Source organism: Sinohyriopsis cumingii, chromosome 13, assembly GCF_028554795.1.
Source record: "Sinohyriopsis cumingii isolate HCF-2022 chromosome 13, ASM2855479v2, whole genome shotgun sequence".
In the NCBI taxonomy this organism is placed as follows: Eukaryota; Metazoa; Mollusca; class Bivalvia; order Unionida; family Unionidae; genus Sinohyriopsis; species Sinohyriopsis cumingii.
In genome coordinates this window covers 41,890,535-41,917,923 of record NC_142973.1, presented here as the reverse complement: position 1 = coordinate 41,917,923, position 27,389 = coordinate 41,890,535, and the positions used below count along the sequence as shown (strand labels likewise).

Here is a 27,389-nt window from a genome sequence, read left to right as displayed (position 1 = left end):
ATCTTAACATAATGATTTATTGAGCTATTGCTCCCCCCCCAACAAATATTTAAAATTAAATACAAAGAATAAATAAAGTGTCTTTGGTTGATGTTTTATAGTTGACTATTCATGTGAAAAGAACAATTAATGATCTGTCAAGTATAATTGAGCTGACGGAAAATTTATTTATAACTGTAAAAGCTCTGTTGTCATTTATTTACTTGATATCCACTTCTGAAAAACAAGGTTTTTACTAGATGTCCAATTCTGAAAAATAAGGTGCTTACTTGTGAACATAAATCACTTTGCTGACTGAATCACATTTTGGAGTAGGTGACAACAAAAACAGGCTGGTATGGAGAATTTATGCTGAGGTGATGGAAGTTAAGAGCCTTGCAGAGGGTTATATCATGAACATGACCCTGGCTGCTCTGGAAGGGATTCAAACCCATAACCCACTGATTATGAATCTAAGTTAATGACTAAGCCATGTGGAAGGAAATATTCTGGCAAGTATACTACTCATTTTGATGCATCAACATGGCAAGTTTGATCAGTATAGGGTCATGGTAAAGTTTGATTAGCATTGATAAAATAGGGTTAGAGACACAGGATGCAACAAACAAAAGGTTTAAAATGTAAACATCACACAAGTGTGACAGTTAGGAAACAGTGACCTAGTTTATGTCAGGTTGAGTTACTCTCCACATACCATTTTCATGTGTAGGTGAAATAGGGTCAATCATAACGAGGATGTGATAACTGAATGAATATATTAATGAAATTAACAAACTACACACAAATGAACAAGAAAATATGTCACGCTTGATTTCAATGCTGGTATTAAATAAAATGAAATTAAGGTCCTGGAAAAATATATCATTATAGGACTAGACATTTTATATGCTTTTGTTACAATACATTTTCAAGACCATGTACAACACACGTTCAAGGCTATATACAGTATGTAATTAAACATTTTCAAATGATCTGGAAAAATATCATAACACAGAGAAAAAACATCAGAAATAAATCAGACCTTAATCTGAAATAAATTTTCTCCACAAGGAAAAGAGATTGACATTTCCAAATGGGGCTTAATTTGGCTTTAATTAAAAAGCTAATATGTTCTTTTACTGACTAAATACTACATGTACAAGGAAACTTGCACAATTTCATATGGATGTAGGGTGTGGACCACAAGCCATTTAGGGTCAATCAGTAAATTATATCCCTTCTTGGTACAATAAAGCAAGATCACATGAATTAACCAGTGTGGCAAAAAAGCAATTATAAAATCAGGTATGGGCAATCAATCACAGACCAACTTTCTCAAGTAGGAATTTAAGCTTTGTGACAGAGTCAATATCTGAACCATATGGTCTCTGCAATCATTTCTGATCAGTCTTAGAGTGGAGTTACCCAGGTGTAGGATCAATGAAATCTCCACAGGTAAGATAACTATTTTAGTTCGTAGGGTGAGAAAATAAGGCAGTAATGATAAATACTGATTGGAAAAAAATCTGTATTGCTTTCTAGCTTTGTAACTGGGAACTGAATGCATTGGAAATATCAATATATCAAATCAAATAACACCAACTATTTCATACTCTGATCTTTTTATTCCAAACTGTGCAAAGATGTCATGCTAATGTAAAAATAACATCAATTTATTGCTGGTTAATATTACCAAGTACTCTTCTCTCAACCAATTTTTATAATATAACATGTGGATATGTGAGAAAGCTTGCCAGTAGCTTCTTGTGGGTTTGTGGTTCTTTCCAGGGTTTTCCCGGGTTCTTCCTCCATCATTAATACTGGCCACCATGTATATAATAGCCTATCGTGTGCTGAAAAATGGCGTTAAACCCTACAACAACAATATAACAATGAAAAATACTCCTGTCAAATGATTTCTACACTATTATGATGAAAAGTACTCCTTCTCAACTGATTTGTACACTATTACAATGAAAAGTACTCCTCCCTCAAATGATCTGCACACTATTATGATAAAAAGTACTCCTCTCTCAAATGATTTGTACACTATTACATTGAAATATACTCCCTCAAATGATTTGTACACTATCACATTAAAAAGTACTCCTCCCTCAAATGATTTGCTAACTATTATGATGAAAAGTACTCCTCTCTCAACTGATTTTTACACTATCACAATGAAAAGTACTCCTCCCTCAAATGATTTGCTAACTATTATGATGAAAATGACTCTTCTCTCAACTGATTTGTACACTATTACAATGAAAAGTACTCCTCTCTCGAATGATTTGTACAAAATTATGATGAAAAGTATTCCGCTCTCAATTGATTTGACACTGATAGTTGTGGCAAAACAATTAACACAGAATTCAGCACTAGGTTAATCAAGTCCAAGTACATCGTTATCATTCTGACGTAGTCTCCCCTCATGGTCAACCTATTTTCAGCACTCCTTGCATAGGAAATAAATAAAAACTTCATTAATTTCAGCTATGGTTTCTAAAGACACAGGAAAATATTCAAAAATTTGTTTAAACCTATTACAACTTAGATTTTTCAGATAAAGTTTTAAAAACATTAACTCCTGAACCAAATTTAAAATGTGTGCCAACCATTTTATTGCCATTGTTACAATATGCAATTCATAATTTTTTTTATTATTTATACCAATTTTCAGCTATTCTTGTGCTAATGTTATAACAGTTAGGCAATCAAACTGACAATAAAAATGGTGTGTGTGCAGTTGGTGTACACATCTGTGTTGAATAACATTATATCCTGTCATGCTTAATCATTGTGACTGGAAATTTTAATGGCCTCAACTGAGGTACTCAGTGTCTTTATTTCCTCAAATATCAATCAGCATAACTAATTATATAACACTGGGTACAACTGGCAAAACTTTTTCTATCCACCTAGCAGCAAAATTATATTTATCTAACAATGAACATTTTCTCTTAAATTTTACCAAATCTGAACAAAGAAAGCATTAAATAGTCTGAGTAATTATGATAATATTTTTTGTATTGTCTCTGTTCATTGGCTAAGAAAGCCATAAATTTGTGATGGTTGAAACAAAACAAAAATGTATTTATAGAATTTTGTTCTATATGTAAATTATTGTGTGTGTGCATAAAGAGATTTCAGAGATACATGGTACATATTGCCAATTCCATTATGCATCAAGATAATTCAGTGATAGGTAGTATAAAGTATCACTCCCATTATACATCAAGATGTTTCAGTGATAGGTAGTATAAAGTATTACTCCCATTATGCATCAAGACATTTAAGTGATAGGTAGTATAAAGTATCACTCCCATTATACATCATAACATTTCAGTGATACATAGTATAAAGTATCACTCCCATTATGCATAAAGACGTTTCAATGATAGGTAGTATAAAGTATCATTCCCATTATGCATAAAGACATTTCAGTGATACATAGTATAAATTATCAAGCCCATTATGCATTAAGACATTTCAGTGATACATAGTATAAATTATCAAGCCCATTATGCATTAAGACATTTCAGTGATACACAGTATAAATTATCAAGTCCATTATGCATCAAGACATTTCAGTGACAGGTAGTATAAAGAATCACTCCCATTATGCATCAAGACATTTCAGGGATATGTAGTATAAAGTATCACTCCCATTATATATCATAACATTTCAGTGATATGTAGTATAAAGTATCATTTCCATTATGCATCAACATATTTCAGTGATATGTAGTATAAAGTATCACTCCCATTATACATCATAACATTTCAGTGATACATAGCATAAAGTGTCACTCCCATTATGCATCAAGACATTTCAGTGATACATAGTATAAAGTATCACTCCCATTATACATAAAGACATTTCAGTGATAGGTAGTATAAAGTATCACTCCCATTATGCATCAAGACATTTCAGTGATACATAGCATAAAGTATCACTCCCATTATGTATCAAGACATTTCAGTGATACGTAGTATAAAGTATCACTCCCATCATGCATCAAGACATTTCAGTGATACATAGCATACAGTACCACTCCCATTATGCATCAAGACATTTCAGTGATATGTAGTATAAAGTATCACTCCCATTATGCATCAAAACATTTCAGTGATATGTAGTATAAAGTATCACTCCCATTATGCATCAAGACAGTCCAATGATAGGTAGCATAAAGTATCACTCCCATTATGCATCAAGACATTTCAGTGATACATGGTATAAAGTATCACTCCCATTATACACAAAGACATTTCAGTGATAGGTAGTATAAAGTATCACTCCCATTATGCATCAAGACATTTCAGTGATGTGTAGTATAAAGTATCACTCCCATTATACATCATAACATTTCAGTGATACAAAGTATAAAGTATCACTCCCATTATACATCATAACATTTCAGTGATACATAGTATAAAGTATCACTCCCATTATACATCAAGACATTTCAGTGATGTGTAGTATAAAGTATCACTCCCATTATACATCAAGACATTTCAGTGATAGGTAGTATAAAGTATCACTCCCATTATACATCATAACATTTCAGTGATACATAGTATAAAGTATCACTCCCATTATGCATCAAGACATTTCAGTGATGTGTAGTATAAAGTATCACTCCCATTATACATCATAACATTTCAGTGATACAAAGTATAAAGTATCACTCCCATTATGCATAAAGACATTTCAGTGATAGGTAGTATAAAGTATCACTCCCATTATACATCATAACATTTCAGTGATACATAGTATAAAGTATCACTCCCATTATGCATCAAGACATTTCAGTGATGTGTAGTATAAAGTATCACTCCCATTATACATCATAACATTTCAGTGATATGTAGTATAAAGTATCACTCCCATTATACATCATAACATTTCAGTGATACATAGTATAAAGTATCACTCCCATTATACATCATAACATTTCAGTGATACATAGTATAAAGTATCACTCCCATTATACATCATAACATTTCAGTGATACATAGTATAAAGTATCACTCCCATTATACATCAAGACATTTCAGTGATATGTAGTATAAAGTATCACTCCCATCATGCATCATAACATTTCAGTGATACATAGTATAAAGTATCACTCCCATTATACATCAAGACATTTCAGTGATATGTAGTATAAAGTATCACTCCCATCATGCATCATAACATTTCAGTGATACATAGTATAAAGTATCATTCCCATTATACATAAAGACATTTCAGTGATACATAGTATAAAGTATCACTCCCACCATGCATCAAGACATTTCAGTGATAGGTAGTATAAAGTATCACTCTCATTATGCATCAAGACATTTCAGTGATATGTAGTATAAAGTATCACTCCCATTATGCATCAAGACATTTCAGTGATAGGTAGTATAAAGTATCACTCTCATTATGCATCAAGACATTTCAGTGATGCATAGTATAAAGTATAACTCTCATTATGCATCAAGACATTTCAGTGATATGTAGTATAAAGTATCACTCTCATTATGCATCAAGACATTTCAGTGATATGTAGTATAAAGTATCACTCCCATCATGCATCATAACATTTCAGTGATACAAAATACATACTACCAATACCATTACGTCTTAAGCAGGGCTTTCCTTATAAGCCATGAGCCAGGTGATTTACCTGGGTACTTTTAATTTACACCTGGCTACTTAAAAAAATTGTTTCTCTGTCCCCTGAACCCACTGCCTACTTTAGCTACTCACCCTCTAACTTTAAATCCAATGGAAGGCCCTGTTAAGACACTTCAGTGATGTATATTACAGTGAAATTACTCATAACCAAAACCTCATAATACCGGAATCTCCTCAAGATCAAAATTTTAATTTAGTCCCAGATATTTCTTTCTTGAATATCATCATTTTCCCACAGTAAATCAAAACCCTCAACTCCAAAAACCAAAATAAATTTTTTATATACATTTCAATTTACACTGAAAACCCAACACCACCCCACCCCCATAAAACTGAAACTCAAATCAAACTTAGGAATATATTTCAGCTGCTAAATTCATGACACACTGGAACAGATTAATCATGGATATCAAGTACTGTAGCAGACTTATCTGTGAGAGAAATACCAGGAAAATATCCCAAGGCATTGTGAGATTCAAACAATACTTAACACATGCCAACACAGATTAAGGCTAATCAAACTTAACACATATGCCAACACAGATTAGGGCTAATCATACTTAACACATATGCCAACACAGATTAGGGCAGATAATACACATATCTCAAGTATTATCACCATAAAATGATAAAATGCTTTTAAGGCAAATTATTCATATTTAAGTGCTTGTAGGTAAAGCATTTAAGAAATATTATGTCTCTCTGCTTATTACCTGGCTGTGATTGATGCTATTCATTTGTGTACATGACCAACTGAACAGTTCTTTTTTCTTTTTTTTGGTGGGGGGGAGTTAAATATCATGATTTTATTAACCAGTCATGTTGCCTTGGTTTAGATTTTTTCGAACAGTCTGAGAAAAAAAACAGCATCCTAAAAACATGATTCACTCAGTGGGAATAATGAAGACAAATCATTACGTAAGTAAGTAAGTAAGCATGACTGTTGTTGTCTTCACCCTGATGTCAAGATGTCAGAATGACCATCTAAGGATTAAACTGCATGTACAAGTCTGATCAATGAGTAAGAATCTATGCCAAAATCTACACTGAAAAAGATAGGAACATATACTGTTTCAGATATTTTAAAGAAACTATGAATTCTACAAGATGCAAGCAAGCTTTCTTTCAATATTGTTGGCAAATGTGACAAAATTAATTATCTTTTGCAGCAATGGTTTAGCCAAGCTGGGACCAAAAACATCCCAGTCTCAGGCTCTGTAATATATAATCTTTCTCTCTTAAACAAAAAAATCTCAGCAAAGCAAAAACCTCTCATAATCCAAGATTTATTTTGATCCAAAGGATTTTGTTTTCAATTTTTTGCTTTGTGTACCATCACTTCCATTATCCATTATGACATTTCATTGATACACAATATAAACTATCAGTCCCATCATGCATTAAGAGTATATAATTTTCACTAATTGTTCTTTTTGTTACAAAAAATTTTTCTCCCTACATTGTATTAACTACTTGTGCAAGATGTACCTATGCCAGATAATGTAGTGACAATGTTCAACATGACCCACACCCTTAGGTGTCTATAATAATTAATAAAGCCCCAAACTATCCAATTTAAAGTAATATGGTTGACTTATTAAATTACTGGCTGACAAAGTAGCCCCATGCTGAGGACAATACTGTCTCTACATTTTCTAGTCAGCAGGATCCTAATGCATTTAAAATTACTCTAAATTTGCATAAACTGTAACAGGATCAGCCATAGGGGATTATTGATATCTATTTTGATAAAATCCTGAGGGTACACACCAATACATTAGTAGGTGATTTTTAAAACTAGTAGCAAACTATCAGCCATGTCAGTTCACTGTTGTGATACTAACTGGTCTGGACTTTTCAACCACAAGGAAGCATGAAGTAATTTGGACAGAATTGATAAGCTGATAGACAGACTGGTGGATGGATGTGAATATATGTAAGCTGTAGCCAAATAGTGGACACTAAAAAGGTAGAAAGGTTGGTAGTTAGGTAGACAAGTATGAATGTAAGTAAGAAGACATATAGATATAGATTGATAGAAAGTACATGTGTAATTTTTCTTGCATGCTAAATGTGCTGTGGAAATAAGAAATGAAAAGAAATTGTAGGGAAATATTTATTTTGCACAAGTACTTAAGCTATGTATGAAATGATAACAGTTAGTACATTGTCTACAAATTCAAAATGAGTAAATGTACTTAACAAGAGATACATTAGACACCTGTTCATGAAAACAAGTGAAAAATGTATGCATTTTAACATCTTTGATTTCTTTCTTCACTCACCCTATTTAGGTAGAAAAGGCAAAGTAAAGAACTCTGGATAAATAGAGGTGCTGTCTTAATAACAATTACACAATATTTTAAGGCAGATTCTTCAGTGTCTTGTATATACAGGACAGGTGTCCACTGAAGTCAATGTCCTTATAAGTAAGATTCTTATCTTCTTAAAATAAAGTAAACCGTGAACAAAACAGAAATTTTTGAGTTAATACAGTTCAATACATTGTCTACAGATTCAAAATGAGTAAATGTACTTAACAAGATACGTTAGACACCTGTTGATAAAAACAAGTGAAAAATGTATGCATTTTAACATCTTTGATTTTCTTCTTCACTCACCCTATTTAGGTAGAAAAAGCAAAGTAAAGAACTCTAGAAAAATAGAGGTGCTGTCTTAATAACAATTACACAATATTTTAAGGCAGATTCCTCAGTGTCCTGTATACACAGGACAGGTGTCCACTGAAGTCAATGTCAATAAAAGTAAGATTCTTATCATCTTAAAATAAAGTAAACTGTGAACAATACAGACATTTTTGAGTAATACAAACAAAACATTCTTGAATTCAAGCATGTCTCTTACCTCATTTTGTCAGGAAGTAAATGCTCAGTCCAAAAAGAAATCAGTGTCGCTCCTTCAACAAGACTAGGGGACTTTTTCCCATTCCCCATAACTTAACAAATTCCAAAATCTTGATCATTAAGGTACACACAAAAAATGTTTTTTTTTTCTTTCTAATTGGCAGACTGTCCTTTTTTGTGGTCAACCCTAGCACTTTTTGACCCAGGGGGAAAAAAATTCCATAAGTTGAAATATATATACACTGTAATGTTTATCCCCAAAATATAACAAAAATAAAAAATAAATTAAAAAAAATAATCCCAAAACTGATTTGTGCATTTAACTGAGCCAGTTTAAAGTATTTATATGTAAGTATATCTATATAATTTTTAAAAAAAGAACCAAAAATAAAACCTACCATCCTGCCCTAATTTTAAAACCAGTGCAATAGGAAACACATAAAAGGGGGTGCAGGGGGCTTGTAGAGAACAGAAATATGTACAATGTCCCCTTCAGAGCTAAAACAAGATGCAGGGCTGGAAATTAAATTCAAAATACTTTAGCTATATTTACGCAAACTGAAATAATCCAAAAATGATCTCGAAGTCTTTAATTTTCGACTTAATGTATGTGAGGAAATAATTATGTATGGTCACACCTGCATTTAAGGTCACCCTTTTGAAGTCTTTAAAGTTTAAATAAATTTCATACAAACAAAAATATGATCTAAAATTATGAAAATTTCACTGTAAGCTTAATAACACACTAACAAATTGTGACCTTGACCACTAACCTTGTAAACACCATATTACCGGATCCACTGCATCTCCTCTCGTGCAAAGGTGTGCGAAGTCTGATAGCAATCCACAAATGAAGGAACTAAATATAGCCAGTTTATATAGCATAAATGCCACAACCGTCACATAGACTTCTTAAATCCATCATAAGCAAGGATGTTCCATACATAATGGTAAATCTAGTTCCGAGTGTAATGCATATCTATCAGCAAATAAGTGTTTGTTTTTTTAAATTAGACTTTACCAACTTAACACTGTAACCTCGACTACAGTAGCAATATTTATACCCTATGCTAAACGTCTGCAGATAGATGATTCAAAGCAGTTTCACATAATAAAACCAGATTAAACAACTTTAATAAATGAAACCCTGACTTCCTTGGTCTTCAATCTCTATGAATCTTCCCTTCTCCTAATGCATTTGTGGGTAAAATCTAACGATAAAACACTGGTGCAAATGGAAAGTATTATCTCTTAAAACAAAAGCATCACACATTCCCCATAATATTTCTGTCTCATGACCTTTCTCCTACAAATGATCTTGACCTCTGAGTTTGAGACTTGACTAATGCATGATAGGGTTTAAACTTGGGTAATATTGCATTGAAATATATCTGTATATGTTTTATAAACCAAATCTGCAGAATGTTGAGCAATTTGATCATTTAATATATCCCCATCTCCCCTGCATCCCAAAACTACAGTACCCCATGATGGATACTTGTTAAGAGTGAAAAACAGCAAATAACTCTTTTGAAAATAGTATAAAGTGATAGGTCAATATGATAGGTCAATTTTCTGACGATAAGCATATTATGTACTAAGATTTACAGAAATACAGTAAAAACTGAAAGAAGCTGTGCTCACAAAATCCTCTCACATATCCATGCCAAAAAGGGCAATAACTCTTACAAAAATTATTGGAGTAAAATGATTTATCACTATGTGTATCTTTAAATGATATGCAATATAATATGTGACAAGTTTCACAATGATCAGTAAAAAAAACCCTGCATGACAAGTTGCATTCTCAATACGTTATGTTTTACACTGCATTCAGTTGCTTGACAGAGGGCAATAATGCTAACCAAAATTATGAGAACAAAGTGATTTGTTGACGTGCTCATCTTCAAACGTCAACCATAACATTTTAAAGTTTCATGGCAATCCAATGAAAACTCTGTGACTAGTTGCATCTACAAGATTAGGTCATACATCTGGCTCCAAGCCAAAATGGGCAATAGTTCTGACAAAATTGCAGAAGGACAATTATTTGAAAATATGTGCATCTTCAGATGATTACTACAGTTATAACTTAAGTTTGAAGACAATTCACAGAAATCTGTTAAACTGTAGTGTGTTCCATACAGCATCATGAATTATATCAGTAAATTTTTCAGATTAGCTCCATTAAATTTAAGTAAAAGTAACTAATTAAAATTTCACACATGAAGTATTTCAACACTGTTTGAATAACCATAGAGTGGTAGAGTGTAACACATCTCATTAAGTACATGGTAAAACATGGTGACTTGTTTACATAACATTTTTTGATACCGCCATATCTGTGGAAGAGTTGATTTGTTTATTAAGAAGTGATCAGCTTTCCTACTTGGCCATTATCTAGTTACCTCCCTTTGATTTCTTTAGAGGTATCAAAAATGGACTCCTCTAGAACATAGCAGATTACATATACACAGACCAGTCTTTTTCAGCCTGTACTGAATGAATGATGGTGTGCTGTATGTCAAAATGAATTATGTTTAAATCATTCATGCATGAAACAAATCTGGTAAATTTTAGTTACATTTTGAGATGCTGACATGAAAATTCAATGAGACACAGATATAACTGGCAATGCTCCATGGAAAGAACTACAGCTGCATTCGGAAGTTTCTGTCATACACTGCACCGAGTTGCAAGTATAAAAAAAACTATCTTATAAAGATTGCCAGAATGTGATGACATGTACATTTTCAGGTGATGATAATATTTAACAAAATTTCATTCCAATTCATCACCAAGAATACCGTTGATGGCAGCTTACACTTGCCCCATATTTAAAAGTCCTCTGTGTAGGTACTAGTAGAGTAGGTTGACTGGAGATTATTGACCAATGAGTCTCAATGATTTCAACACTTGGCCAAGATTTTTGACACCAGATTCTATTGATTACTTTATTGCTCCAAGTGTAAGCAATCCACCAAGCTCTTCCAGGAACTTGCTAGGAAACAAAAATGATTCCTTTCTGCCAGAATGACCTTTGACCTTTTGACTCAAATATAAACATCAATAAGCCTGTTCTATACCTCAAGTATTCCACAAGCGTCATCGAGTCAAGAACTTAAATTAGAGTTTTAAAAAACTTTTGATCTTTAAGTCTGTGGGCTTGACATTTCAGCCCCAACTCAGCAGGGTTCCTACTTACCCTGGTGAAAGATATCAAGAAAGATTGATCACTGTAGATGATGGAGAACTCAAGGTACTCTGCCAAAACCGTTTTTCATATTTCATTCAGACTAACATATAGTATTTATCTACCTGTGCATCCTCTGGTGATGAACATAGTATTTGCCATGTTTTACCATTAAAAAATTAAGGAATTAGATGCACCAACAAGATGCAATGAATAAGCCACAATACAAAAAGGATGACTAACAAAAAATGGCAGATGTCAATACGCACATCTTCAGATGATGACCATAATATAGTTTCATAGAAATCCATAAAAAAACTATTGACTAATTTGCATTAACAAGACTGTTTCATACATCACTACACAGCGAAAATGGTAATAACTCAAACAAAATGTGCAAGAACACAATGATCTGATAATATGCAGGTGAAAATGTTATTGCTGTGGGTTGAGAACCATTTCACAGCACAAGACAGGCTATGCATGGCAGCTAGTATAACTGTGGTGGTGGTGGGGGGGGGAACTAATGTTTTATATAAACATAATTGAGATTCTCCTCTTTCATTCCAGAGACAGAGAGCTGGTGGTTTTGGATCTCAGTTCTGTGCATTCAATCTTTGCATAGTGAAAAAGTGACCATCTGCACAGATACATGTCATCAGTCTCTCTACCAGAACCTTTATTCAGACACATTTTTATTATGGATTGTAGGAATTCTCTTGAAGCAAATGTAACTAACACATGGATAAGGGCAAATGGCCAAACATGCCATATAAGTTACAAAGGACAAAGCACATAAAGCTGCTAATGCTATCATGAGAATTACTATGAAACTGGAGACAACTCTTCATATTCCATCTTATAATGTGAGACATGCACATACTTTAGAATTATGGAAGCTCTTTTAAGTTGTGCCCTTTTGCTTCACTGCTGAAATTGATGGGAAAAGGTGTACATTCTGTTGCAAAACAACTTGATAAATTTCATCAGAATACAGGAGACAATTAACATAATCTTCACAATCATGGGAGTGCTTTTTACTGATGCTCTGTTGGAGAATCTTGGCAATAAACTTGGACTTCAATGGCAAAACGTGGCTACCATGTTGTATTTTAGTAGAAAAGAGATTAATGATATCAGCAGTCAACACAGAGATGTAACAGCAGCTGCCATTGCTATGCTCAAATTGTGGCGGGAGAAAAACACTAAGGGAGATGAGCACAAACTGGCTACTATTAAAATGGCATTAGAAAACTTAAAAAGACAAGACCTTGTTAAAATACTTTCTGATCATGAACACTCTGTGTTGTGTCTGGTATGAAGACATAGGAACTTAAATTGATCTCCTATTCTCATTGATCTGTAGCATCACCTTAATATCATTTCAAAATATAAGTACTACATCATACATTTTGGCATAAACCAGGCTAAGTTACAGAGAAAACAAGGAAGATGGAGGAGAGGAAAACAGGGAATTCACCTTGATATGGGTTCAGTCTTGTTCCCGGAGTTCAGGGAACAAAATAGTGGGTTTGGGCAACTGTAAATTGAATGGCAGCCTAGTGGACTACTATATGGCATCATGAAATTTGCTCTTCTTTCACCATAATAAGCCCACATAAATGCTTTATAAAGAACAATAATTTTTATGACACATAAGAAGGTCAAAGAACAGTGCTGGAGCTAATAGGATCATATTTAAATAAATGTTGTCACTGGTCTATTCTAAGAAGGGAATACACCCTGCCCTCCCTGAGGACTACTGTTTTCAATATAATGAAAATTAATACACTTACTTGTGATGACATTCTTCATTAAAATTTTGGGCATCAACTTGGCATCCTTTACCTCAAATTTTCTCTTCAAGTGCAAATATTACATAAATACACCAATTCAATGCATAAAAATGCCTCCCCTCATTAACAACGTGAACTTGTAATATTGTATGACTCTTCACAATGCTTAAAATGCAACAACAGACATTCAACATCCAGCCCTGACTAATGGTCTGGCAACAGCACTGTAAATGTTTTCTTAAAAAGGGATATCCTTTTTCTTGTTTTGAAGCCTTGATGGGCTAATTGCTAATTTGATATGTGTTGGACCCTGTTGGTTGTTCTGAAGCCTTGATGGGCTAATTGCTAATTTGATATGTGTTGGACCCTGTTCGTTGTTCTGAAGTCTTGATGGGCTAATTGCTAATTTGATATGTGTTGGACCCTGTTGGTTGTTTTGAAGTCTTGATGGGCTAATTGCTAATTTGATATGTGTTGGACCCTGTTGGTTGTTCTGAAGCCTTGATGGGCTAATTGCTAATTTGATATGTGTTGGACCCTGTTGGTTGTTCTGAAGTCTTGATGGGCTAATTGCTAACTTGTTTATGTGTTGGACCCTGTTGGTTGTTCTGAAGTCTTGATGGGCTAATTGCTAATTTGATATGTGTTGGACCCTGTTGGTTGTTTTGAAACCTTGATGGGCTAATTGCTAATTTAATATGTGTTGGACCCTGCTGGTTGTGAGTACCTTAGTGTAACACACCATATATACTTGCTTACAAGTTCTTTCAACTGCAAACAACATTAACCATGAAATGCTGTTGCATTATGTGCCAGCAAATCACCATCAGATGTTGTTTGTTCTACCACTCTAAACAAACTGCATGGACCCAGATCTGGCAGTGTATAATGTGATTGCAGGTCTGGGTCCATTTAGTTTGTAATAGTACCAACTAATAAGCAAGTACATACAGTAATTATGCAAGTAGTCTTGATTAAAATCTGCAAAAAAAAATTGTTTTCAACTTTAAGCAAACAAAAGTTTAACCTGTCTATGTAAATGACCAACAAAATATTAGATGATGAGAGTACTGAGTCAAATCAAATATTAGATGACGAGAGTACTGACAGTCAAATCAAATATTAGATGAGAGTACTGACAGTCAAATCAAATACTGGTGTGTTACTTAAACAATAATAAGCATGCAAAAATATACAATTTTGAAGTGAAAGTTTAATTTTTTTCCATAGTTTTATTGTACATGTAAATTACCTTATTATCTGTGTGTGTGTGTGTGTGTATATATATATATATATATATATATATGACTGGTAAGTCATTAGTCAAAATATTTATGGTTGGTTTATACATGTTTGCCTCCAATTAAACTCTTCATAAACTCTAACAGGTCTGGTATTACTTTCTCCTCATTTTATATGCTGATTTTTACAACCTTTTTTAAAAACTTTGGAAGGTATTATAAAAGCATGATCAGCTTGTCTTGACCCTTCTTCAATGATATACTTTAAATCAAAATACTTTGGCATCTTGAGTATACAGGTGTAAATGACATATCCAGTTTCTGAAAACCTTTGGTAGCTTTAATTCTTTGTGGTTGACTTGCTGGAAACCAATAATATTTCCAGCAAGTCACCAAGACTAATGCAGCTGAATTAATACCAAGTTTGCTGACACAAGTGCCACAGTGAGTACATATAAAAACAAGAATTGTCTTTCATTCAAAATTGTTAATGTTATTTTTTACTACATGCTTTATTTCCACAAATTGCTTTTGCTTCAGATGCATTTTTCATTTTCACTTGTTCTAGTTGAATTTTACTAAAGTAAAAATTGTCTTGAGAGACCAATGCTATGACAGACTACCTTTCTTGAGACTAGGTCCTTAATGCACAGATTATTGATGGTAGCGTTGACCTGTCATGAGACCACCTGCATTGCAAGACCATTATCTTTTGGTAAAATGGTGTGGTCTTTCAAGACAAGTTCTACAATACTAACAACAATATATTAAACAAAAGAAAAGCATAAAAATATCATAAACACAAATCATACAAATACACTGCATGAAACGTTTGATTTGGTTCTTTATGGCACAGCAACAAAAGTAGGTTACTTAATGCCAAGGAAATTGGAGTCAAATGCCTTGCCCACGGACACATGACACTGACACAAGCTGGTCGGATGGAAGGATCTGAACCCACACCCTTTTGATTGGGAGTGTGGTATGCTAACCACTGAGCCACCATGGCTCCCACATAAAATGTACACGACCCAATAATTTAAGTTATAAAATCTTGTTCCTTTTAAACCAGCTACCATATTCATCCATTTACAATGCATACTGTATCAGGGTCTATGTTGTTCTACTGATTACTCTTAACACACTGTACAGACCCAGATCTGCTGGTTCATTATGTGATGGCAGATCTGGGTTTGCAGTTGGACTTAAGTTATATGAGCATATATGGTAGTTAACTGTGAACATTCTGATACTTTTAATCCACCTGTGACAATTTAAATACATTCCTTCTTTGATTTGGATTGAGACTGAAGGATCTCATAGCAGGAAGGGAGGAAAAGAATTGTGCAATAATATTTAGTAGGTAAGAATTACACAATTAAAATTAGTTTTACACAATAAAATTAGTTTTACAAATCCGCATTTTAATTGCAGTACATGTAACACAGTAAATTACATTATTGCATTCCTGAATTTGCCAGCCTGGCGAGAGGCTAATGGTCACAGATAAGTTGTCTAGTAAACTTATCATTGTTAGCAGTATGATGTTCTAATGCAGTCAAGAGGATGGCTTGACAGCTTGTAGCACTGAGAAAATCGGACCCAAATCATAAATACACTCGCTCTGGTGCACCCATGAATAAAGGTAATATGATTAGAAAGTGGAGTGAGAATGCCAGAAGGCGGCTTTCAAGACATTACTCATCACATTACCAATTCCATCTCATGGGATCCCAAGGCTCTTACAGGGCAAATAAAACCATAAAGGTCTACTAGGGCAAAGGAGCCTATCTTTCTCACCCCCAGTACACACATGACTGAGACGGCAAATTTCAGTAGGGACAGGGCAACTGAAGGTAGCTGATTCCTGAGCAGAGACCCTGGTTGGTTGTCTTTGTTGTAGGGTTCAACGCCATTTTTCAGCACAAGATAGGCTATACATGGCGGCCAGTATAATTGGTGGAGGAAGAACCCTGGAAAAACCCGGGAAGAACCACCGACCCACAAGAAGCTACTGGCAGGCTTTCTTACGTACCCACATTAGCAGAGCCTGAGACTAGAACAGAGGTGAGATGGCAGTGATCTGTAACAGCAAGCGCTTTAGACCACTCGGCGACCCTGGTTGGCAAAAAAGTAAACATGCAATAACGTTTTATGGCACCTCAGCACAAAAAACTTTCTCTGTAGTGCAATCTACAGGTAAAGTGTGAAAAATGTAAAAATGAACTGCACAAGATACACCAAGAGGTTCCATGAAACTGGTGTATGCCAGTTTTTACTGATAAAATTTGCTACTGTACAGGAAAAAGATGAGGCTGTTCGTATTCACGTACCAACAAACTGTAAAATGTGTTGAAAGTTAACTGCCTCAACATCAAAGTCTATAAAAAGCTGGCTTATTCTTTTCATAGTCGGAGTCTCATATAGTTTGATCAGTGAATGTCGGCAACAACAATGCCCAAGAAGCAGAGTTGGGTTATCTCTGATGGGTTGCAAGGATTTGATATCTGAAAATGAAACAATACAAAATAAAGCACTCCTCTTTGTGTTTCCTTGATGTTAATCCAAACAGTCACTTCCTGCTTCCTTGATGTTAATCCAAACAGTCACTTCCTGCTTCCTTGATGTTAATCCAAACAGTCACTTCCTGCTTCCTTGATGTTAATCCAAACAGTCACTTCCTGCTTCCTTGATGTTAATCCAAACAGTCACTTCCTGCTTCCTTGATGTTAATCCAAACAGTCACTTCCTGCTTCCTTGATGTTAATCCAAACAGTCACTTCCTGCTTCCTTGATGTTAATCCAAACAGTCACTTCCTGCTTCCTTGATGTTAATCCAAACAGTCACTTCCTGCTTCCTTGATGTTAATCCAAACAGTCACTACCTGCTTCCTTGATGTTAATCCAAACAGCCACTACCTGCTTCCTTGATGTTAATCCAAACAGTCACTACCTGCTTCCTTGATGTTAATCCAAACAGCCACTATGTGCTTCCTTGTGTTAATCCAAACAGTCACTTTCTGCTTCCTTGATGTTAATCCAAACAGTCACTACCTGCTTCCTTGATGTTAATCCAAACAGCCACTACGTGCTTCCTTGATGTTAATCCAAAGTCACTTTCTGCTTCCTTGATGTTAATCCAAACAGTCACTTTCTGTTTCATTCCGCTTGCATTGAAGAATCTTGAATATCAAGATATTTCTTTCTTTATGGAGTTTAATTTTTTTGTATACCATTGGTGCTTATATTTACTCTTGTTCAAATCAAATTAATAACCATGAGCTTGTTTGCTAGGGGACCAGCATATTTTCGATTTTGCCAGCAGATTCTTCTGTATAGATGATTGTAAGTCATGTGATCTAGCATATTTTCGATTTTGCCAGCAGATTCTTCTGTATAGATGATTGTAAGTCATGTGATCTAGCATAGTTTAGATTTTGCCAGATTCTTCTGTATAGATGATTGTAAGTCATGTGATCTAGCATAGTTTAGATATTGCCAGATTCTTCTGTATAGATGATTGTAAGTCATGTGATCTAGCATAGTTTAGATTTTGCCAGATTCTTCTGTATAGATGATTGTAAGTCATGTGATCTAGCATAGTTTGGATTTTGCCAGATTCTTCTGTATAGATGATTGTAAGTTATGTGATCTAGCATAGTTTGGATTTTGCCAGATTCTTCTGTATAGATGATTGTAAGTCATGTGATCTAGCATAGTTTGGATTTTGCCAGATTCTTCTGTATAGATGATTGTAAGTCATGTGATTTAGCCACAGCGAAGATGATGGTTTTCACTCACAGCAAGCCAATAAAACTAACCATTTTATTTGGTGCATGGAAACACTTTAAGTATTTACTTATAAATAATCTCTGTAACAAAGTTGTTAATATTGTGTGGATTAAGTTGGTGACTGAGAATGATGATACTGGAATTGGATTACACCATAGTCTGTTCCACATAGCAGCTCAAATTTTATTCTTTCTGTGACTGTAAAGTTTCATGTCAGTGTCCTTAAATGACGCTATAAGTACCTAATTTGTTTTAAAAACCTCATGTGAAATGAACTAGGTACTTTTACTTACAATTTACTGACTTGCAGATACAAATTCATGATGTTGTGTGGAACAAATCATAGTGTTGTGGTGTCATCTTGTGACAGTATCCATTATGAACACAGCTCCAGTACAGGTCCGAAACTCATTCATTTCATTTTCTTACTCAAAAGTATTGTTACCATCATGATTTTGTCTACTAAGCAAGTGATAAACCATGCATTGATGAGACTGGTTGATCAGCACTTGTACCTGTCACATTTGGTCTTTACTCCCCATGATGATAGCTTTTGTCATACTGCTATACTACACCTGACAGAAGAAAATTAATTATGTAGCAAGTTGAATAAAATGAAATTTTGCCAGTACTGTGATATTGGAAGCTCCTGATTTTTAATGTCTGGATTTTAGTCTTCTCATGAGACCAAAACAGTCAAGGCAATATCATTATGGGTAGTACAAAGAAATTTGTATAAAATTTAGGATAAGTTTAATAACGACCCATATGGCTAAAATCTTGGACTAAAAAAAACAAACAAAAACAAAATACATTTGTGTATGTAAAAACAGTACAGATCAAGTAAGACCAAGTAAAAACAGAAAGCCAAAAAAAAAAATTCAGAAGTGAAGAAAAATTGCTATCATGAAAATCTAACCAAGTCATCTAAATGTGCCTAAGAATCATAGATGACAAACTTTATTTGTGTAACTTGAATGGTCTTTGCTACATTGTTCAAACATAGTTTTTATCAAAAGTCCAAAAATATTTTGAAAAATTCGGAATAATACCATATGAAATCACCTAACAATCTAATGAGGATATATACACATGAATATAAATGTTTACAAAACTTTATTGGTCTGTCTTGTGTGGTTTTTATTGGTCTGTCTTGTGTGGTTTTTACTGGTCTTTCTCGTGTTATTTTTATTGGTCTGTCTTGTGTGGTTTTTATTTAATTGTGTATTCAAGTCAAAATGTTAACAAATGTTTGTTAAAAAATGGAAAATTGCTAAAATAGCCTGAAAATATAATCAGGTCATTGTAACTTTAATAAAACTAAAACATAGAAAATTTAATTTGTGTACCTAATGTGATTTTTGCATACTCATAATTACGTTTTTGTATTAAAAAAAGACAAGAAAATCTACATTTTTTTGGACAAACTGCTATAATATAATAATTTCAAAAACTAATGAAGTCATCTAATTATTACAAAATTTGCAGACCAAATTATTGTCTTCTTGTCTACCACAAGCTTAAACATGCTTGCAAGGCTTCATCACAGTAAACAGAACCTAAACAGATCTTGTGACTGACACAACAAATCGAAATATCACATCAAGAAATTTAGTCAGGTTTGATTCAATAGTTAATTTTAGCGAACTTGATTAGAAGAAAGCATGACAGACCAATGGAGAGGACAAAGCCAACATGGGGGGGGGGGACTAAACCACACATCTGTTCTCTTATGACCAAATAAACTCCATAAATGTACATGTCAAACTGGCCCTAACCTGCCTGACCTAGTAAGAATATAAAACAACATACACTGAGATCTGCCAGTGATGTGGTCTATATATGCTTATGCATCTTAAACATGCAATGGTGACTTAAAAAAGCTAAAAATGCATTAAGATGAAAGGAGTATTGTAATTAGCTAGGGATAAATACTCATGCTTAAAAAAGGTATTTTATGAATTAGGTTTATGTAGCTGATCAAGTGTGCAAACCTTTTACAATCTTATTGTTGTAGATTCCCATCAACAATTTTGATTCTTTGTTTCTCCAAATGTCTTGAGAGAAGGAATACATGTACAGTGCTTCAACCTGGTTTTCCTGTTGAGGGGAGGGGTACAATCTCATATACATTTTTGAATTCAATTTTCTTATAAAAGACTAAAAAATGAAAATTATTTTGTCTAAAACAAAAAAAAAAAAAAAAAATGATCTGTAAATGGCAAAAAATAATGGAATGTAATTCTAGTGAGATTTGGAAGTAAAAATGGTTTTTAATATTAGATACTCTTCAAAACCATGTTGCAGTTCATTTTCACAATGGCTCAGAGCAAAAATGGTTTATGTACAATTTATTAAATACTTTGCAGACATTTTTTGAGCATTTATGCACAGACTTCATTTAAGGAACTGATTTTTGTGCAACAATGTATATCTTCCACAGCTTTGGTAATTCAGTGAAATGCATGCTTGATCCTCATATCAACAGAAACCAGAGATGGAAGGCTTAACAATACGCACTTTTCATTTCGTCCTCCACCCCCTACATTGTCGTATTCATAATCAGGAATCACACTGGGTTTTGCCAATGCCACGAACAGCAATTTTTTTCCCTTACTGGCAACAAAATATACCATCTGGTTATCATTTTGGTGACAACATTTTTGTCTGTTAAAATTTATATATACAGTCTTGGGTCTGGAGTTGAGAAATTCAAAGACACCATGAAGGAAGCGGTAAACTTGGATATAAAATTGCATGTGAATCTATTGTTACATCAACAAATCCTTTGTTCATGTTGACAAACCACCCTAACACATCATTGTTATATCATAAGCTGCTTATGCTGATGTCTGGCCTTAGTACTCTGTGCTGTAATATAACCCAAATAGTCATGCTACCCGACTAGCTGCAATTGACCACCTCTGAAGATGGGAACTGAATGACTGCAATCTACCAGACAATGGCAATTTTGATCCTTTTTGAAAAATGTACCAGAAAAAATAGTTTCACTGAAACTTCAAAGAAAACTGATTATCTTTGAAGCATTGATCGTTCTATATATAAAGTAAGCAAATGAACCAAAAAATATCTGTCTCCGTCAATGTTTTACAATTATCTGATGTAGCCACATTTGGGCATTTGTTTGGTCCCTAGCACAGACAGACAGACAGATAGATAGATAGATAGAGAGAGATAGATAGACATTATCACACAGGTTAACAGGTTAGAGAATTATAATTCATAGTCTATGGAGTTTTGAACCCAGGTCTGCAGATAAATGGGACCTATCACCTTACCTGTATGATAATGTTATTTATATTTATAAAATTCTGTTAATATTATAAAGCATTCTCTTGTAGAATTCAGGGATAGCACTCTTTGGTATATATTTGTAATTCTCTCTCGATATATATAAATATATATATGGACAGACAGACAGAGCTCAGGTTACAATAAAATTCCATATTACCAATGAATATGACTTCTTTTGAAGCCTACCCCATCCTGGACAGCATTCAGGATGATATAATCTACTTTTCTTCCTCACACATCATATAAGATATAATCATTTTCCCTCAATCAATGTTGACAGAGTTCATGTTACAAAGAAATAAAATCACTTTCCCTCAATCAATGTGGATATAGTTCATGCTAAAAAGAAATAAAATCACCCCCCCCCCCAGTCAATGTTGACAGATTTCAGGTTATAAGGAAAGAGAATCACTCTCCCTCAATCATTATCGACAGATTTCAGGTTAGAAGGAAACAGAATCACTCTCCCTCAATTTTGACAGAGTTCAGGTTACAAGTAAACAGAATCACTCTCCCTCAATCAATGCTGAGAGAGTTCAAGTTACAAGGAAATATAATCACTCACCCTGAATCAATGTCGACAGGGTTCAGGTGACAAGGAAACAGATCAACTCTCCTTCAATCAATGTTGAAAGTTCAGGTTACAATGAAATAAAATTACTCTCCCTCAAACAATGACAACAAATTTCAGGTTACAGTGTTGACAAATTTCAGGTTACAAGGAAATAAAATCACTCTCACTCAATCAATGCAGACAGAGTTCAGGTTACAAGGAAACAGATCACTCTCCCTCAATCAATTTTGAGAGCTGAAGTTGCAAGGAAATATAATCACTTTCCCCTAATCAATGTTGGCAGAGTTCAGGTTACAAGGAAAGAGAATTATTCTCCCACAATCAGTGTCAACAGTGTTCATTTTACAAGAAAATAAAATCACTCTCCTTCAATCAATGTTGACAGAGTTTAGAATACAAGAAAATTAAATCAATCTCCTTCAATCAATGTCAACAGATTTCAGGTTACATTGAAATATACCCACTCTCCCTCAATCAAGGAAACAGAATCACTCTCCCTCAATGTTATCAGAGTTAAAGTTAAAAGGAAATAAAATCACCCAATCATTCAATGTCAACAGATTTCAAGTTACAATGTTGACAGATTTCAGGTTACAAGGAAATATAATCACTCTCCCTCAATCTATGTCAACAGAGTTCATCTATCAATGTCGACTGAGTTCAGGTTACAAGAAAAATTATCACTCACCCTCAATCAAAGTCAATAGAATTCAGGATACACAGAAAACAGTAAGTTGGACAGATGTACAGACACACTGTTAAATGGATCGATCTATCTATATATCTGTAAATGTGTGAAGTCCTCAGTATTCGGGGCAAAAAAATGGAACTAAGTTCCTTCTCACATTCGTGCTGTTGATTCAAATAAATCCTTTAAAAACAAATGTACATCGAACATTTCAAAATTACATCTTAAAAAACAAAAACTAGAAAAATATAAGAAATATAAGTTTATGTTGGAGTTCTCAATTGATCGCAACGTTACTTTCAGATTTATCACTGGCTGGTTTTGCATCTTTATATATTTAAACAGTACATGTATTAGCATATTTACAGAAGTATGAAAAGTTATCAAGAATACAAATCATATAGTGAATTACAATCCTTTCAAGTGCACTGGATCCAATAAACTGAGTCTTTTTCAAAGGCAAATACAAAACATAGACAAGACAAACAAATGAAACAAAAAAAAAAAACAAAGGGAAAAAGAAAACTGTAGTCCTTTATATAAGGATAACCACACCCCAAACCTGAGACCAGCACAACCAATGATCACATAGGTTGTGACCCCCATACCTGGAGAAAGGTCTCACTGAGTTTCCTTACAGAGTAAAAATATTTGGTGAATCTAGTGGAAGTGCTGCTGATATGGTTGTGCTGACTGGTATGGGCTGCAGTTGAGGGTTTTTATCCTCCTCTGGTTTCACTGGAAGAAAGAGGCATTGTTGGGCCACAGAAGATTTTTCTGTCCAATTTATGTAGTGTTTGAGGGTCCTGCAATGCTATCTATCAAGACTTACTGATAAAGAGATGACCACTTTTGTTATGTTCACTGATGGCAACCTGTTTGCTATTAACCCAGGATGTGTCCTAAGACCCATGGACATTTCTGATCTGAACTGGAGACAGGTTAGGTATGTTGAAATGGCATGCAACACACTCACCCTGCACACACTCACCCAGCATGCTGAAGCAAGAGCTATCAGAAAATCCATATTGAACAGTGTTTTATCTACCCATGCGTCATGCGTCAAATACAGACTTTTCGGAATTGACGTCGCCAGTACATAAATTGATACACCCCAATGTTATGTTTTGCTGATTAACACAAAAATAGAGTTTGATCTAACTACTTTACTGGTTAGATTACAACTCTCCCAAACAGGGAAAACATGTGCATGTCAGTTTCTTACGCTAATGTTATCATAATACATAGGGATACAAGTGAATGTGGAGCCTGGAGCTGACCTTATGTCACATTATTTGCAGCAACAGGATGTTAAAACTGTATAATCAACGCACACAAGAAAGAGGCAGAAAATAAACACTAGATTTTAAAGTGATTCTCACAAGAAGCTATTATTTTATGCGCATCCTTGTCATGCAACAAAGCAACAATTTCCATTTGTTCAATTGTATGCCTTGCATTGTTCCAAGATACTGTCAGCATTCTGAAAATGGGGTTCAAGGCAAACAAATTAAAATAAAGCTGAAACGAAAGAAATTGTCATTTGGACTTCGTTTTCACAACCGACTGTTAATAATAGTATTGTTATCGAACCAATGGAGCCTTCATCATCTAAAGATGGGGTATATGAGGCGCCGTAGTGGACAAAAGCTGGTCCAATGAGAAAGTTGCAGTTGAAATTTTGATGTTTTATGTCAAGAAATCCAATATCACGTGTTGGATCAAATTGCATGTCCTTAAAGTTCCATTTTCTAGATCGAGATTTTAGAGTTTATATGTTGAATTATGCAATGATGGTTTAAAGTTCTATTTCCTATGTTGATGTGTTAGTGTATATTTTGAATTACACAGCAGTGGTTGAAATTCCAATATCGTATGTCAAGAATCCCAAATTCACACATTATATGCAACTGTTTGTGATGAAAGTTCCATTTAATATGGCAAGTAATTAGATTTCATGTTGAATTTCACAGCAATGAGAAACAGCCTCCTTGATTGAAAATAACATGCTCCGTTCACTAGAGCAGCCTCTATAGAAGAAATTCATAATTCTCGACCTGTGAATGGTAACTTTCCAACTGTTAATGCATGAAATGTAATGGCGCATCATAATTGAATACACGAATGGCGTATCTTAATACTTGATATTATTTTGAATTGTTAAAGTGGACATTGTGTAATGTTACTTTTAACACCAACACATCCTTTCATCTTATAAAAACAACAATTGTGTCAAGCACAATAAAATGTCCAATTACCACTGTGTAGTTCAACAGATACAATTTAAAAACTCAACATATGAAATGGATCTTTCAACACAATCAATGTGATTCAACATGTTAAATTGAAACTCATGACATATGACATAAAAATTTCAACAACCGCCATGTAATTTAGAAGATACAATCTAAAACTCAACATTGAACACCGAATTTTCAACCAACGCTGTGTAATTCAACAGATGAAATCTAAATACTCAACATATGAGATGGAACTGTCAACATAAACTCTCTGAACCAATACATAAATTAGGAATTCTCGACGTATGCCAATGAAATTTCAACCACCACCGTGTAATTCAAAAGACACAATCTAAAACCTCAACATAGAAAATATATCTTTCAACCACTGCTGTTTAATACATATGAAATATCATTAATATTTCAGTGGCAACATTCTGATTGGACCAGCTTTTATCTGCTACAGTGCCTCATAAAGGTACCGGTTACTGGTAAGATAAAACATACAGCTGGCCCCGATTTAAAAAATAAGTGAAGTGAAAAATGTGACAGTGAAGACACCTTTATGTTTTGCCATATATGTACTGAGGCTAAAAATGTCTCCATGACCAAATGTGCAAAAAAATAATAACTTTCAGAACATTACACTGGCAAGGCATGCTGGGTTACCAGAACACAAACTGCTGATTGAAGGTCTACAACACTAGGCAGATTTGAATGCGGGGTTACAAAAAAAAATTTCCAAACAAGACGCAGCAGTGAAAGTGCTACTTAAGGCAGATTTTAATGCAGTTTTACAAACAAGATATAGCAGTGAAAGTGCTACTTGAGTGTATACGTTGGCTGAGTGTAGAAGACATCCCTTTTTTAAAATACAAATCTCTTCCTAACTTAATACAGGACATAACAGCTGAAGAAATTGATGCCATTGGAATTCTGAAGAATTCTGCCATTCAGTATGACTCGGCTACTACCTATTCAGAGGTACTGGAGAGCCTATCAATCGTTGTTGAAGTTAGTCTTATATGTGTTCTGCAGATGAAAGCACTGACATATCCAACAATAAACGCTTGTCATGTATGCTCATATTATTTTTGATGACATGAAACCATCAACAAGATTTTTAAGAAATACAGAATGTTCAAATGAATTTGTCACTCTGAAAAAGTACAGGAATTTTATATAGATATTTTTTTTTAAATTAAGACATCTTATGTTTTATTTGAACTGAAAAACATGACTTTGCTGAAATTTAGTTTTGCTCTTTCAATGTTGTGAATGATTTTTCCCCCCACATCATATCATATAAATGCTGACTGTGCATCAATGTGACCACAAACAAATGATTTTGTGTCTGCAATATAATTTGTCCGACCTCTATGACAACTTTAGTAGCCACTGCATTGAGGATGCTTTACAGACATCAGGCTGCCATACCATAGCCACCATAGCTGCCCCACTACCATAGCCAGCCCTCTTCAATGGGGCAGGATTTGAACAGACTGAAACAAAATGACAAAGGGATTCACATGGATTATGTTACCATGTCTGCTCTTTAAATGGACGTATGAGGATGGAGTTTCACTTTACAATGGCAGCTATGGCATCTCAGCTGGTAGATTATCAAAATCTTAAGGCAAGGGTCGCAGGTTCAATGACCATTCAGGCCAGCCTACATTGGCTGTTGCATTATGTCCTTTGGAAAGGTACACAGCTCCATTTTCCTTGTCATAATATAGCCAACAAAAGGTTGCAAGTGCCATTAAGAACCAATCAACCAATCAGCTAGTTTAGTCAGCATACAAACTTGAATTCAGTAGCATGGATAGTTGGTTAGTTAGGTTTTTTTATAAGAATGCATGACAGACTATATCATGTCAAGGAAAAAGGAGCTAAGGCAAAGCAGAGAATCCATGACCTTGGATTGTGTATAGGACACTCTTAAATTTCACTATCTTTCATCCAATTTTCATTAAACAAAGAATCTCTTTAATAAATGGCAAACATTTTGAAAAGAA

General features: G+C 34.2%; 1 protein-coding gene and 1 long non-coding RNA gene across 2 annotated transcripts in view; one reads left to right on the top strand and one right to left on the bottom strand.

Annotated features, from left to right (window-relative positions):
- LOC149785286 (condensin-2 complex subunit D3-L-like) overlaps positions 1-27,389 on the bottom strand; it is a 203,629-nt gene that overhangs the window by 148,869 nt on the left and 27,371 nt on the right. The gene's annotated exons all lie outside the window — the stretch shown is intronic.
- LOC149785287 (uncharacterized) lies at positions 1,376-14,906 on the top strand. Its single transcript, XR_016413497.1, has 2 exons — positions 1,376-1,434; positions 12,296-14,906. It is a non-coding gene; the product is annotated as an uncharacterized LOC149785287 (long non-coding RNA).